Below are 12,274 nucleotides of genomic sequence, written 5' to 3'. Positions count from 1 at the left end.
TGCTGACCTACATTGTTGTTTTTCATTTCCTCCTCATGGAATATTTTGTTGAGAACGTTCTGTAGTGCAGGCTTTCTATTTGTAAATTCTTTTAACTTTTGTTTATCATGGAAGGATTTTATTTCATCTTCAAATCTGAAGGTTAGTTTTGCTGGGTATAGGATTCTTGGTTGGCAACCATGTTCTTTCAGAGCTTGAAATATGTTGTTCCCGGCCCTTCTAGCTTTTAGAGTCTGGGTTGAGAAGTCTGCTGTTATCTGTATTGGTCTCCCCCTATATGTAATCTGATGCTTTTCTCTCGCGGCCTTCAAAATCCTATCTTTAATTTGAATGTCAGGTATTTTCACTATAATGTGCCTTGGTGTGGATCTGTTGTGATTTTGTGCATTTGGTGTTCTGTAAGCCTCTTGTATTTGATTTTCCATTTCATTCTTCAGGTTTGGGAAATTTTCTGATATTATTTCATTGAATATGTTATTCATTCCTCAAGCCATAGTACTATATTATAAATTAGGAGTAGGAGAAATCTTTCCTACTTCTTGATATGAATCTAGATGTGACTTAAGCAAATTGCTTAATATCTTGGCACTTATTAGTCATATAAAATTCAACTCTATAAATGTTGGTAACCTTGTGTTGTTCTGTGTTAGGTCTCAGTGGCAGGGGGGAGGGAGAAGAACAGGAGAGAATTTCTGCCCTTTAGTAGTTTGCAATCCCAATAATGTTAGGGAAGGAGAGAGCACTGTGGACAATGCAGCATAATAAAACAGCCAGTGTGCTCACAGCCATCGGGGAAATGCCGTGAGCATCATGAAAGAGAAATTTCCCCCATCCTGGGACTTTGGAGTGGTGGGCAGTTTGGTAGCACTAGTTTCTATTCAGCATGGACTAGAGTTTGGAGGTCATCTGACAGAATAAGAGAGACAGGCAGAGGAACCTGCTCTGAGTCCTTCTGGCTGTGACTCCTCTGAGCTTAAGAGACACAGATAGGTGGCTTATGTTGTGCCACTCTCTCCTCCCAGGGACAGTGCCAGGACACAGGTGCACAGGCAGCATCTATGGCAGGCCGGGCTCAGCAGATGCTTTCTCTGTAGACTGCAGTTCTACCCCTTCATCTGTAAAGCACAATCCACAGCTACCTGAAGGGAGCATAGGTCAGCTTCTCTTAGGTTTCATGCAACTTCCATAGAGTTTTCTCTTTTTGGATTCTATTGGGGAAGACATGCTATTAAGGCAGAGACAAATAAATGAGTAAAAGAGGTAAACAGGAACTTATTAAAAGAAGATATGCGAATGACCAACAAATTCATGAAAAAATGTTGAGCATCTCCAACAGTCAGAGAAATGCAAATCAAAACTATGCTAAGATTTCATCTCACTCCAGTCAGAATGGCAAATATCAAGAATACAAAAAACAACAAATGTTGGCAAGGATGTGGGGAAATAGGTACACTTGTACATTGTTGATGGGACTGCAGGTTAGTACAACCACTCTGGAAAGCAATATGGAGATTCCTTAAAAAACTGTGAATAGAACCACCCTATGACCCAGCAATTCCACTCCTTGATATTTATTCAAAATAACTAAAATCATCAAACTACCAGGACACAGCCACCTCAGTACATATAGCAGCACAATTTACAATAGCCAAATTAAGGAATCAATCCAGCTACCCATCAATAAGATGAAAGGATTAAGAAACTGTGGTATATACACACAATGGAGTTCTACTCAGTAGTAGAGTGTCTCATTAAGGACACAAATGGGAGAGTCAGGTTTGAATATCCGCTTCATTATTTATTACTTATATGCCTTTGAGCAAGTGATCTAACTTCTCTGTCAGTGGTTTTTATTTTTTATTACAAAAAATGAAATAATAAAAATTAAAGTGCAGTGATTTGAGAGGGTTAAATGAAGCAATTTTTGCAAGTTCTTATTTCCTGGAATATAAATAAGATGTCAACACATGGTGGAGGTCATGGTGATAATGAGTGATGATGACAATTCTCACAGTCTCATGGATTTCCAAGATTCCTGGAAAAGCAGGACTAGATCCCAGTGGGTAAAACCAATGTACCCCTGACCTTGTGTTTCATCTGCCTTCTCAGCCTCTGCTTCCTGGTTTGCTGATCCACAGCATCCTCTCCTCAATATCTGATCTTGCTTTAACTTTGCTTCTTCATCTGGATTCCTCAGCCTTTGTTCAGTTTTTCGCTAGCGTTGCAGAGGGCTCATTCTGGACTTCCCTTAGTGGAATCAGGCTTCTGTCTTGAGCCTCTCTTCTTTTGGATTTCTGAACTTATGTACTTTCAGTCCTTCCTCTGAAGCACTTCCCTAGCCAACATCCACTCACCTGCACATCTGTTTTGGCTGCTTACCTATGGCTTTTGCCCTGCCCACGGCAGTCTTTAGGATTTTCAGGGTAGCAGTAACCCTGGAAGTAAAAGTCTAGGGTTTAACCTCTTTCAACTCTGGCTAGAATTAGTCCCCTAGGTTAGAGTGTTTTTATTGACTCCCTGGAAGGAGTTGCTAATAATCTCATGGGAAAACCAATGGGAAAGGCAGATATTTGATTAGCATACTACAGGGATACAGCCACATCAATGTTCACAGCTGCTCAATTCACAATAGCCAGATTGTGGAACCAACCTAGATGTCCTTCAATTGATGAATGGATAAGGAAACTGTGGTATATATATACAATGGAATATTACTCAGCTATAAAGAATGATAAAATTATGGCATTTGCAGGTAAATGGATAAAATGGGAGAATATCATGCTAAGTGAGATAAGCCAATCTCAAAAAACCAAAGGACAAATGATCTTGCTGATAAGCGAATGATGACACATAATGGGGGGTGGGAGGAGGACAAGAATGGAGGAAGGAGGGACTGTATAGAGGGAAAAGAGGGGTGGGAGGGGTGGGGGGAAAGAAAAAATAACAGAATGAATCAAACATCATAAAAAAAAGAAAGAAGAACTAGGAAAGATTTCTCTTACTCCTAATTTACAATACAGTACTATGACTTTCATTTTGCACATACATTTGTTTCTGTCTCTGTAGCTGGTATTTGAAGTGGGACAGGATTTGGGGGGTTACTTTTTTGCCATGATCCTCTGAGCATGTGTACTATAACTCTCAGGTTATTGCTCAGTATTTTTTTTTTATTTCTGCTGCATTTGCTCCTACTGGACTGGGATGGGATTTTTAAAATGTACTTAGCATAGCACTAAGCTCGTGACGATTTCATGCCTTTTGTTTCTGATGAAGAGATGGGAAATCCTAATTCAGAAACAGTAAATTGATTTCCATACAATCTCATGGTGGACTATTGACAAAAATTGGGATTAGAATCTAGGTTTTGTTGAGCTCTAATAGCATCAAACAATCCCTGAATAGTTGTAGAAGGTGCTTAGAACAACTATGTTATGAAGATAAGTGCTATTGAAAAGCATTATCCACAAACAAAACCAAAAGGTTTTGTTTATCTCTGTGTATATAATTTTAAAAATGTTTGCATAAGTTTGAAGAGAGATGAGGGAAAAAGTGAGAGGATTGCAGGAAATTTCAATTGACTACTATCGACTTTTTTATTTATATTTGTGCTGTCACATAAAAATTAATTCAGAAAATTTAAATTCTGACTGAATTTGACATTTGAACATGTTGTTTTCACTCAGGCTCATCTTGTCAGCTCCTCTATGATAAGAAACAGAGACAACCCAAGCTAGCACAATACAGACCTGCTGAGAGTATGATAAGGAAGTCGTGGTGTCATGAGGACTGAGGAAAGGACCAGGAATGCAGGCTGGCTTCACAGGAACTGAAGCCTGAGAGTGAGATTCTGAATTCAAGACTTTTTGGGTTTCAGGAACTCTGTATGACTCACCATTAAGTGCCAGCTGCCACACTCCCTGTGCTAACTTTGATTCCTGTCCCACTACCAAGTCACAGTTTCTTCTCAATCTTCTCAGATTTCCTGAGAGAAAGGGGAGGGAGGGTAGTAAGGGAGGGAAAGAGGGGTGGGGATGGAGAGAGAGAATGGTAGATTTGTCTACATAAAACATTATTCTCCTTTATAGCTTGGTATGGGCTAGAAACTTGCCTTTTTAATTAGGTGCTCAACTCTTGGTACAACCTCGGGATATATCGTAAGTCATGTGGGTGTGAAAAGAAAGGGGAGGACCGACTACCTCTGGCTTTTGGTAAACCCATTCACTATTTATTTTAGCTCCTGCAGAAGAGAATATTTTCATATATGTGCCTCACATGCTATTTCTGGGCCTGTAGGTATTTCTCGGACGAAGTACTTTTTATTTAACTCTCATTCCATTCTATTAAGGTTGCCTGAATGTGAGTTTTTTACTATCACTAGGTGGCTTATTATGGTACCTTAGGCATCTAGTATTGGGCTCAGCTCATAGGACATCCTCCCTAAATATCTGTTGAATGAATGAATAGCCTGTAGGATAACAGGGGTATTCTTTGAATTTGTTAAAACATACTACAGATCTATTTCCAGGAGCCTGAGGTCCTTCTGTTCTATACCTGATAACTTGTACTTTGTTAGTGATTCTGCAAAGCAACCTATGGCCTCTCAGGTCTTCTGGGTGTTGTCATGATTCTGAGCATCTTAACAAGATGGCAGAGCCCATTCAGGCGCGGCCAGGCAAGCCCAAGTGAGGTGAGAGGCTGGGTAACTGGTTTGGGTTGGTTGTGTAACAAGAAAGGCAACCCACCCATTTGGAAATGTAATGTGAAAGAAGGCTATGCAGATCATGTCTATCTTTATCTCTGATCTAGAAAGCTCTGAAACAGCTGTCAGATACAGCTTGGGACATACTCATATCCTGCCTGGGATGTGGATCTTACGGGGGTACTACCCACACAATCACAGCACTGTTCCAAGATGCACGCTATGCTTGCTGGAGCCTTGGACTCTCACGCTTGTTTTCACAACTGTGCAGGGACACTGGAGCTGAGAGGACATTTTTTTCTCTATATAGTTCTCAGGACACTTCTAAATGCCACCTATCAAAGTTTCATTTCTTCCCACGGTACCTAGCCTGGGAAAGTGTTATTCAGGGTGCATTTGGGTGGGAATCATGACGTCAATGTAAAGTCACAGACTGCCTAAAGGTCAAAGATTCCTCTTTGTCCCCAAGCCTTGGTTCTGTTAGACTAGTCAATCTGCCTGTTCTCTAGCCTCTTAGGAAACATGTCAATAGCATGAAAAGAGCACAGAGCCTACGTCTGTTTCAGTCAAGGTCATATAAAGGCAGCTCACAGTAACTTAACACAATGGCATTTCAGGAAGTATTTCAATTCTACCCATTTTTCTCAGTCTTACTATCCCACGTGGTTTATATTACAGATGGAAGAGAAAAGAGAATGAGGTACAAGTAAAAAGAGGTGATTATTTTTAAAGATTGCACACAATTACTGCCAAGTTGTGGTGAATGGAGACAATGGTATGGTTATTTTAAAAGGGAAATGCTTGACCCTTTTGCTTCAGCCTTTTAGAAAAATCAGGCAAAATGGTTCTATTTGATATCAACTGCTATTTATTTCTCAATAACTTGTGGTTAAAAGCATAAGCTTCAGTGTCATAAAAAAAACTGAGTTTCCATCCAAACTTTAATACTTACTAGCTGTGGGGTCTGGACTGAGTTGGTTCTGCAGGAGCCCAAGTTTCCTTACACATAACAGGGCTAATCACATCTCCCCCGAGAATTTGTGAGGATTAAATGCATTGAAGTAAGGCACTGAGGACAGTACAGGGTATGGTGATTGCTCAATAAATAGCAGTTTGAAGTATAATTCCATTTGAAGTATGTTGACCTAGGGCTTGCCTGTATTATCCAGGTTTTTATAGAGCATTTGATTTATGGGAATGTTCAGAGATACATGGAGCCAGGGCTTGTTCCCTAGCAAAAACTAGACACCAACATTGGCAAATGATCTAGGGAACAACAAGGCTATTGATGCTTTACTTTTGAACCCCATCATAACTGGTGCCAGTGTCTCATTGTAAAATGTGCATTCACTCATTTTCTTTGCCTCAATTTTGTTTGGATGGTTTAACAGCTACACCCACAGATGCCTGTCATGTTTAGAGCTACATGTTACCACATGCCCCAGGTACCACCATAAAGAACTTTCCTGCCATTCGAATTTGACTTAAGCTGCTTTAAGTGTTTATTGATGTTGGTATTATGACTTTACTCATCAGTTTCTTGAAGTTCTGGCTACTGTTTCTCAGTTTCCCAACTATGAAATGTAATGTTTCAGCTTTAAACACCAACTCCAGTCATTTTCAATTCTGAATTCTTTCACTGGCTCCCAGTCTCTAAATTTCCTAGTATTTATGACCAAGAACTTTAGTTTTGAAGTGATGTATGTTACTAATAACTACTTATTTTATAAGGAGGTATTTGGCACAGTATGGTGGTTAAGAGCATAAATGTGCAGCAGATTGTTCAGAGTCCAGTCCCAGAAACATCATTTACTATTCCTGGGACCTAAAACAAGTTAGTTAATTCCTCTGATCCTCAATTTTCTCATTTTTATGGAGTACTTACATGGATTAAATGAGTTCATATATGGAAAGCACTAAAAGCAATTCCTGAAATATAGTATTAGAAAGGGTTGGTCTTTATTATTTTCATGTATATTACAGGGGCTGACCACCCCACTCTGGAGAAAAGCAGTAATCAAACTGCAATCACTGTCTTAATAGTATTCAGTTCTAGAACCTCAAGTGGGATGGTTTAATGGATCATCTTATTGGCAAGTAGGACTGGAGGTTAGACTGGCATTTGCAGAGCTAAGGATGAAGTAAGAAACTTATTCACAGAGCTGTGGGTTTTCCGGATATGAGGCAAGATGGTGTGCTGAAAGTCATTGGGGAGTTGGAAAACAGGAATCACACAAGTCACAAAACCAAACTGGGGCATGATATATACAGTTTGTATGTGGACAGTTCCAGGAGGATTCTCAGTGTGGTGAGTGGGTTGACTAGCTTGAAAGAAATGGGGCCAGAACAGCCATGATGATCCAACTGTTCTTTTCTCCATTAAGTTGGGGTTGACACTTAATTCAGCTGGTGGGAAGCAGTGACAGGTTTTAATGTATTCCACCTGAGATAGAAAATAATTTTGTCAATTCCTATGGCTCAATAAATCATGTTCTAAGCTACTCATGGTATTCATGGAAGTCCAGGATTTCTTCAAACAGTAGTTTAGTGGCAGTAAATTTAGAGAACTTTGAGTATTATTCTTTGCCTTAATTTATTTGGGTTGCTATGACAAAATACGATAAACTTTTTTTGTTGTTTGTTGTTTTTATGTTTTTCCTTTTTTGGTACTGGGAATTTAACCCAGGGGCACTCAGTGGTAACTGAGCTACATTCCCAGTCTTTTATTTTATTTATTGTTTAGAAATTTTAATGCTTCTGATCATATTTCCATATGTAATGAATTTAGAAAATGCCTCTTTAGGTAATATTCAAAATATTTTTCATTGAAAGATTTTTTTAAAAATAATTTTTGCTGTAAGAATCACATCAAAATTCAGGAACAGAATTGCTGGGGTAAAAAAAAAGCCCACTTTTGATCCTAGATCTAAGAATTTAACTTGCACATTTAAAAATCAATAATATATAGATGCCATAGTATCTCTTTTATATGCTGACTTTTAAATTTTTTATTTGTTATAATTAGTTATACATGAAAACAGAATGTTTTTGACACATCACACATAAATGGTTGTAACTTCTCATTTTTCTGGTTGTACATGATGTGGGATTACACCAGTCATGTAATCATATGTGCACGTAGGGTCATAATGTCCAATTCACTTTACTATCCATACTACTCCCATACCCACTTCCATACCTTGATTACACTCTACCTAAACCAAAGTATCTCTATTCTTCCTTAGCACTCACCCCCATTGTGAATTAACATTCACATATCAGAGAAAATATTTGGCCTTTGGTTTTTTGGGGATTGGCTTATTTCACTTAGCATGATATTCTCTAGCTCCATTCATTTACTGGAAAATGCTATAATTTCATTATTTTTAAAGCTGAGTAATATTCCATTGTGTATATATACCACATTTTCTGTATCCATTTATCTGTTGAAGGGCACTTAGGTTGGTTCCATTGTTTAATTATTATGAGTTGAGCTTCTATAAAAATTGGTGAGTGCATCAGTGTAGTATGGTGATTTTAAATCCTTTGGGTATTAATTGAGCAGTGGGAAAGCTGGGTCAAATGGTGGTTCCATTCCAAGTTGTATGAGGAATTTCAATACTGCTTTCCATAATGCTTGTACCAGTTTGCATCCCACCAGCAATGTATGAGTGTACTTTTTTCCCTACATCCTCACCAATATTTATTGTTGTTTGTATTCTTGATAATGGTCATTCTGATTGTAGTGAGATGAAACCTTAGAGTAGTTTTTGACTACTAACTGCTAGAGATATTGTACATTTTTTCATATATTTGTTAATTGTATGTCTTCTTCAGTAAAGTTTCTGTTCAGTTCCTTAGTCCATTTATTGATTATTCATTTTTTTGGTGTTGAGTTTTTTGAGTTCTTGTTATATCCTGGAGATTAATGCTCTATCTGAGGTGTGTGTGGTAAAGATTTTCTTCCATTCTGTAGCCTCTCTCTTCACATTATTGATTGTTTCCTTCACTGAGAAGAAGCTTTTTTGAACCCACCTTATTTATTGATTCTTGGTTTTCCTTCTTCGCCTATGAGTCTTGTTAAGGAAGTCAGTTCCTAAGCTGACATGGTGAATATTTGGGCCTACTTTTTCTTCTCTGAGGCACACATGGTTTCTGCTCTAATGCCTAAGCTTCTGATTCACTTCAAGTTGAGTTTTGCACAGGGTTAGAGATACGGGTTTAATTTCATTTTGCTACATATGGATTTCCAGTTTTCCCAGCACCATTTGTTGAAGAGGTTATCCTTTCTCCAATTAATATTTTTGGCACCTTTTTCTCATATGTGATAACTGTATTTATGTGGGTTTGTCTCTGTGTCTTTGATTGTATACCATTGGTCTATGTGTTGATTTTGGTGCCAATACCATGCTGTTTTTATTATTATGACTCTGTAATTTAGTTGAAGGTCTGGTACTGTGATGTTTTCTTTTTTTAATTATTATTTTTATTTAGCTTTTAATTTTTTAGACAGCATTTTGATTCGTTGTACACAAATGGGGTACATAATTTCGTTTCTATGGTTGTACACAATGTAGATTCATACCATTTGTGTAATCATACATGTACATAGGGTAATGATGTCTGTCTCATTCCACCATTTTTCATAACCCCCTCCCTCTCATTTTCTTCTACATATTCTAAAGTTCCCCTATTATTCTCTTATTCCCCACCCCCACCTCCATTATATATCATCTTTCACTTATCAGGGAAAACATCTGGCCTTTGGTTTTTTGGGCTTGGCTTATTTCACTTAGCATGATATTCTCCAATTCCATCCATTTATCAGCAAATGCCATAATATTATTCTTTATGGCTGAATAGTATTCCATTGTGTATACACACAACAATTTCTTTATCCATTCATCTGTTGAAGGGCATCTAGGTTGGTTCCACAATCTAGCTATTGTGAACTGAGTTGCTATAAACATTGATGTGGTTGTGTTACTATAGTTTGCTGATTTTAGGTCCTTTGGGTATAAACCAAGGAGAGGGATAACTGGGTGAAAAGGTGGGTGCATTCCAAGTTTTCTTAGGATTCTCCATACTGCTTTCCGGAGTGACTGCACCAATTTACAACTCCACCAGCAATGATGTCTTCTGTTTCGCTCTTCTTGCTAAAGATTGCTTTGTTTATTCTGGTCCTCTTATTTTTCCAAATGAATTTCAATTTCAAGCAATGAAATAGAAAATGCCATCAAAAGTCTACCAAACAAGAAAAGCCCAGGGCCAGATAGATTCTCTGCTAAGTGCTACAAGACCTTCAAAGAAGAATTAACAGCCATACTCCTCAAAGTATTCCATGAAATAGAAAAGGAGGGAAACTTTCCAAACTCATTCTATGAGGTTAGTATTACCCTGATACCAAAACTAGATAAAGACACATCAAGGAGAGAAAACTTCACACCAATATCCCTGATGAGCGTAGTTGCAAAAATTCTTAATAAAATTCTGGCACATTGCATAGAAAAATATATTAAAAAGATAGTGCACCACAATCAAGTGGGGTTCATCCCAGGGATGCAAGGTTGGTTCAACATACAGAAATCAAGAAACATAATTCATCACTTTAATAGACTTAAAGACAGGAATCATATGATCATCTCAATAGATGCAGAAAAAGCATTTGAGAAAATATAGCACCCCTTCATGTTCAAAACAGTATGAAAACTAAGCATAGTAGGAACATACCTCAACATTGTAAAAGCTATCTGTGCTAAAACCAAGGCGAACATCATTCTAAATGGAGAAAAATTGAAAACATTCCTTCTAAAAACTGAAACAAGACAAGGATGCCCTCTTTCACCACTTCTATTTATCATCATCCTTGAAACTCTAGCCAAAGCAAATAGCAGAAATTAAAGGAATATGAATAGGAAAAGAAAAACTCAAACTATCACTATTTGCCTGTGACATGATTGTATATTTAGAAGATCCAAAAAATTCTATCATAAAACTTCTAGAATAAATGAATTCAGCAAAGTAGTAGGATATAAAACCATACCCATAAGTCAAATGTATACATCAGTGATGAATCCACTGAAAGAGAAATTAGGGAAACTACCCTAAAAAAAAAAAAAAATCCTTGGGAATCAATCTAACAAAAGAAGTTAATGATGTCTACAATGAAAACTACAGAACTCTAAAGAAACTAAAGAAGACCTTAGAAGATGGAAAGGTCTCCCATGCTCTTGGATAGGCAGAATTAACATTGTCAAAATGGCCATACTACCAAAAGTGTTATATAGATTTAATACAATTCCTATTAACATTCCCAATGACATTCTTCATAGAATTAGGAATTTGTGTGTATGTGTGTGTGTGTGTGTGTGTGTGTGGGAGAGAGAGAGAGAGAGAGAGAGAGAGAGAGAGAGAGAGAGAGAAAGAGAGACAGGGTCTCACTAAGTTGCTTAGGGTCTCCCTAAGTTGTTGAGGCTGTCCTTGAACTTGTGATCCTCTTGTCTCAGCCTCCTGAGTAAGTTGGATTAGAGGACTGTGTTACCATGCCTGGCAAAATAGGTATTTTAGAAATAACAGAAATCTTGGACAAAGAAGAAAATATTTGGAACTTGTTGGCATACACATTTTTTTAAATATTCAAGACTGGAAGAAACCACTCTGGGAAACAGTATATATAGAGACAAAATAAGAGCCAATGGTAGAGTCTTGAATCATATCTCTTAGAAATTGGGGACATGTGGAAGAACAAGGAAAGGAGAATGAAATAGAATAAGAAGGAAAAGAAGAGATTTTGGGGTCTTGGAAGCCAAGTGCAAAAAGTGTATTAAAGAGTAAGGAGAGGTCATATGTGACAAAATGCTGCTATGCATGAAAACGCAGGCTGAGAGTTGATCACCAGACTCCACAACATCAAGTTTCTGGCGGTCTTGAAAGGAAACATTTGATTGTGTGTGTGTGTGTGTGTGTGTGTTTGTGTGCGTGCGTGTGTGTGTGTGTGTGTGTGTGTGTGTGTGTGTGAGAGAGAGAGAGAGAGAGGGAGAGAGAGAGAGAGAGAGAATCTGTGAAGAAGACAAAGACATGATTGGAGTAGATTGAAAAGCAAGTGGGAGGGAAAGATTTAGACGCACTTGGTGAGGGCAGAGATGTACTTACTGACATAGGAGCGTAAAGTTGTGCATGTCCAGGAAAGGGGGAGAGTGCCTGTGAGAGCAGGACTTTGATATTGATCCCCTGACCAGTTCATCATAACACATCTTTCTGAGCTTTCTGAGTCTTTTACAGGCTGGACCTGTAGACATTTTCCCCTTAGCTACCACCAAGGAAGCTATATTTTAATTATCTATTATGTCACTATTTCGTCTGAAATCTGACATTGCAAGTTGGCCATTTTATAGTGATGGAGTTTGTGTGTGTGACTGTAGAGCTTGCTCTGACAGGAAGGCAAGGGGTTTCCTCTGACTGACTTGGGGAGTGAAAAATCAGGTTTCTAGACAACAGAGTCTCAACGGGTCATCAAAATAAGGGTGGTTGCTCAGTAGCTTGTAAGACTAATGTCAGGAGGAGTGGGTTTTAGTG

Source organism: Sciurus carolinensis, chromosome 3, assembly GCF_902686445.1.
Source record: "Sciurus carolinensis chromosome 3, mSciCar1.2, whole genome shotgun sequence".
NCBI lineage: Eukaryota > Metazoa > Chordata > Mammalia > Rodentia > Sciuridae > Sciurus > Sciurus carolinensis.
Note: the sequence above shows the minus strand (reverse complement) of the source record.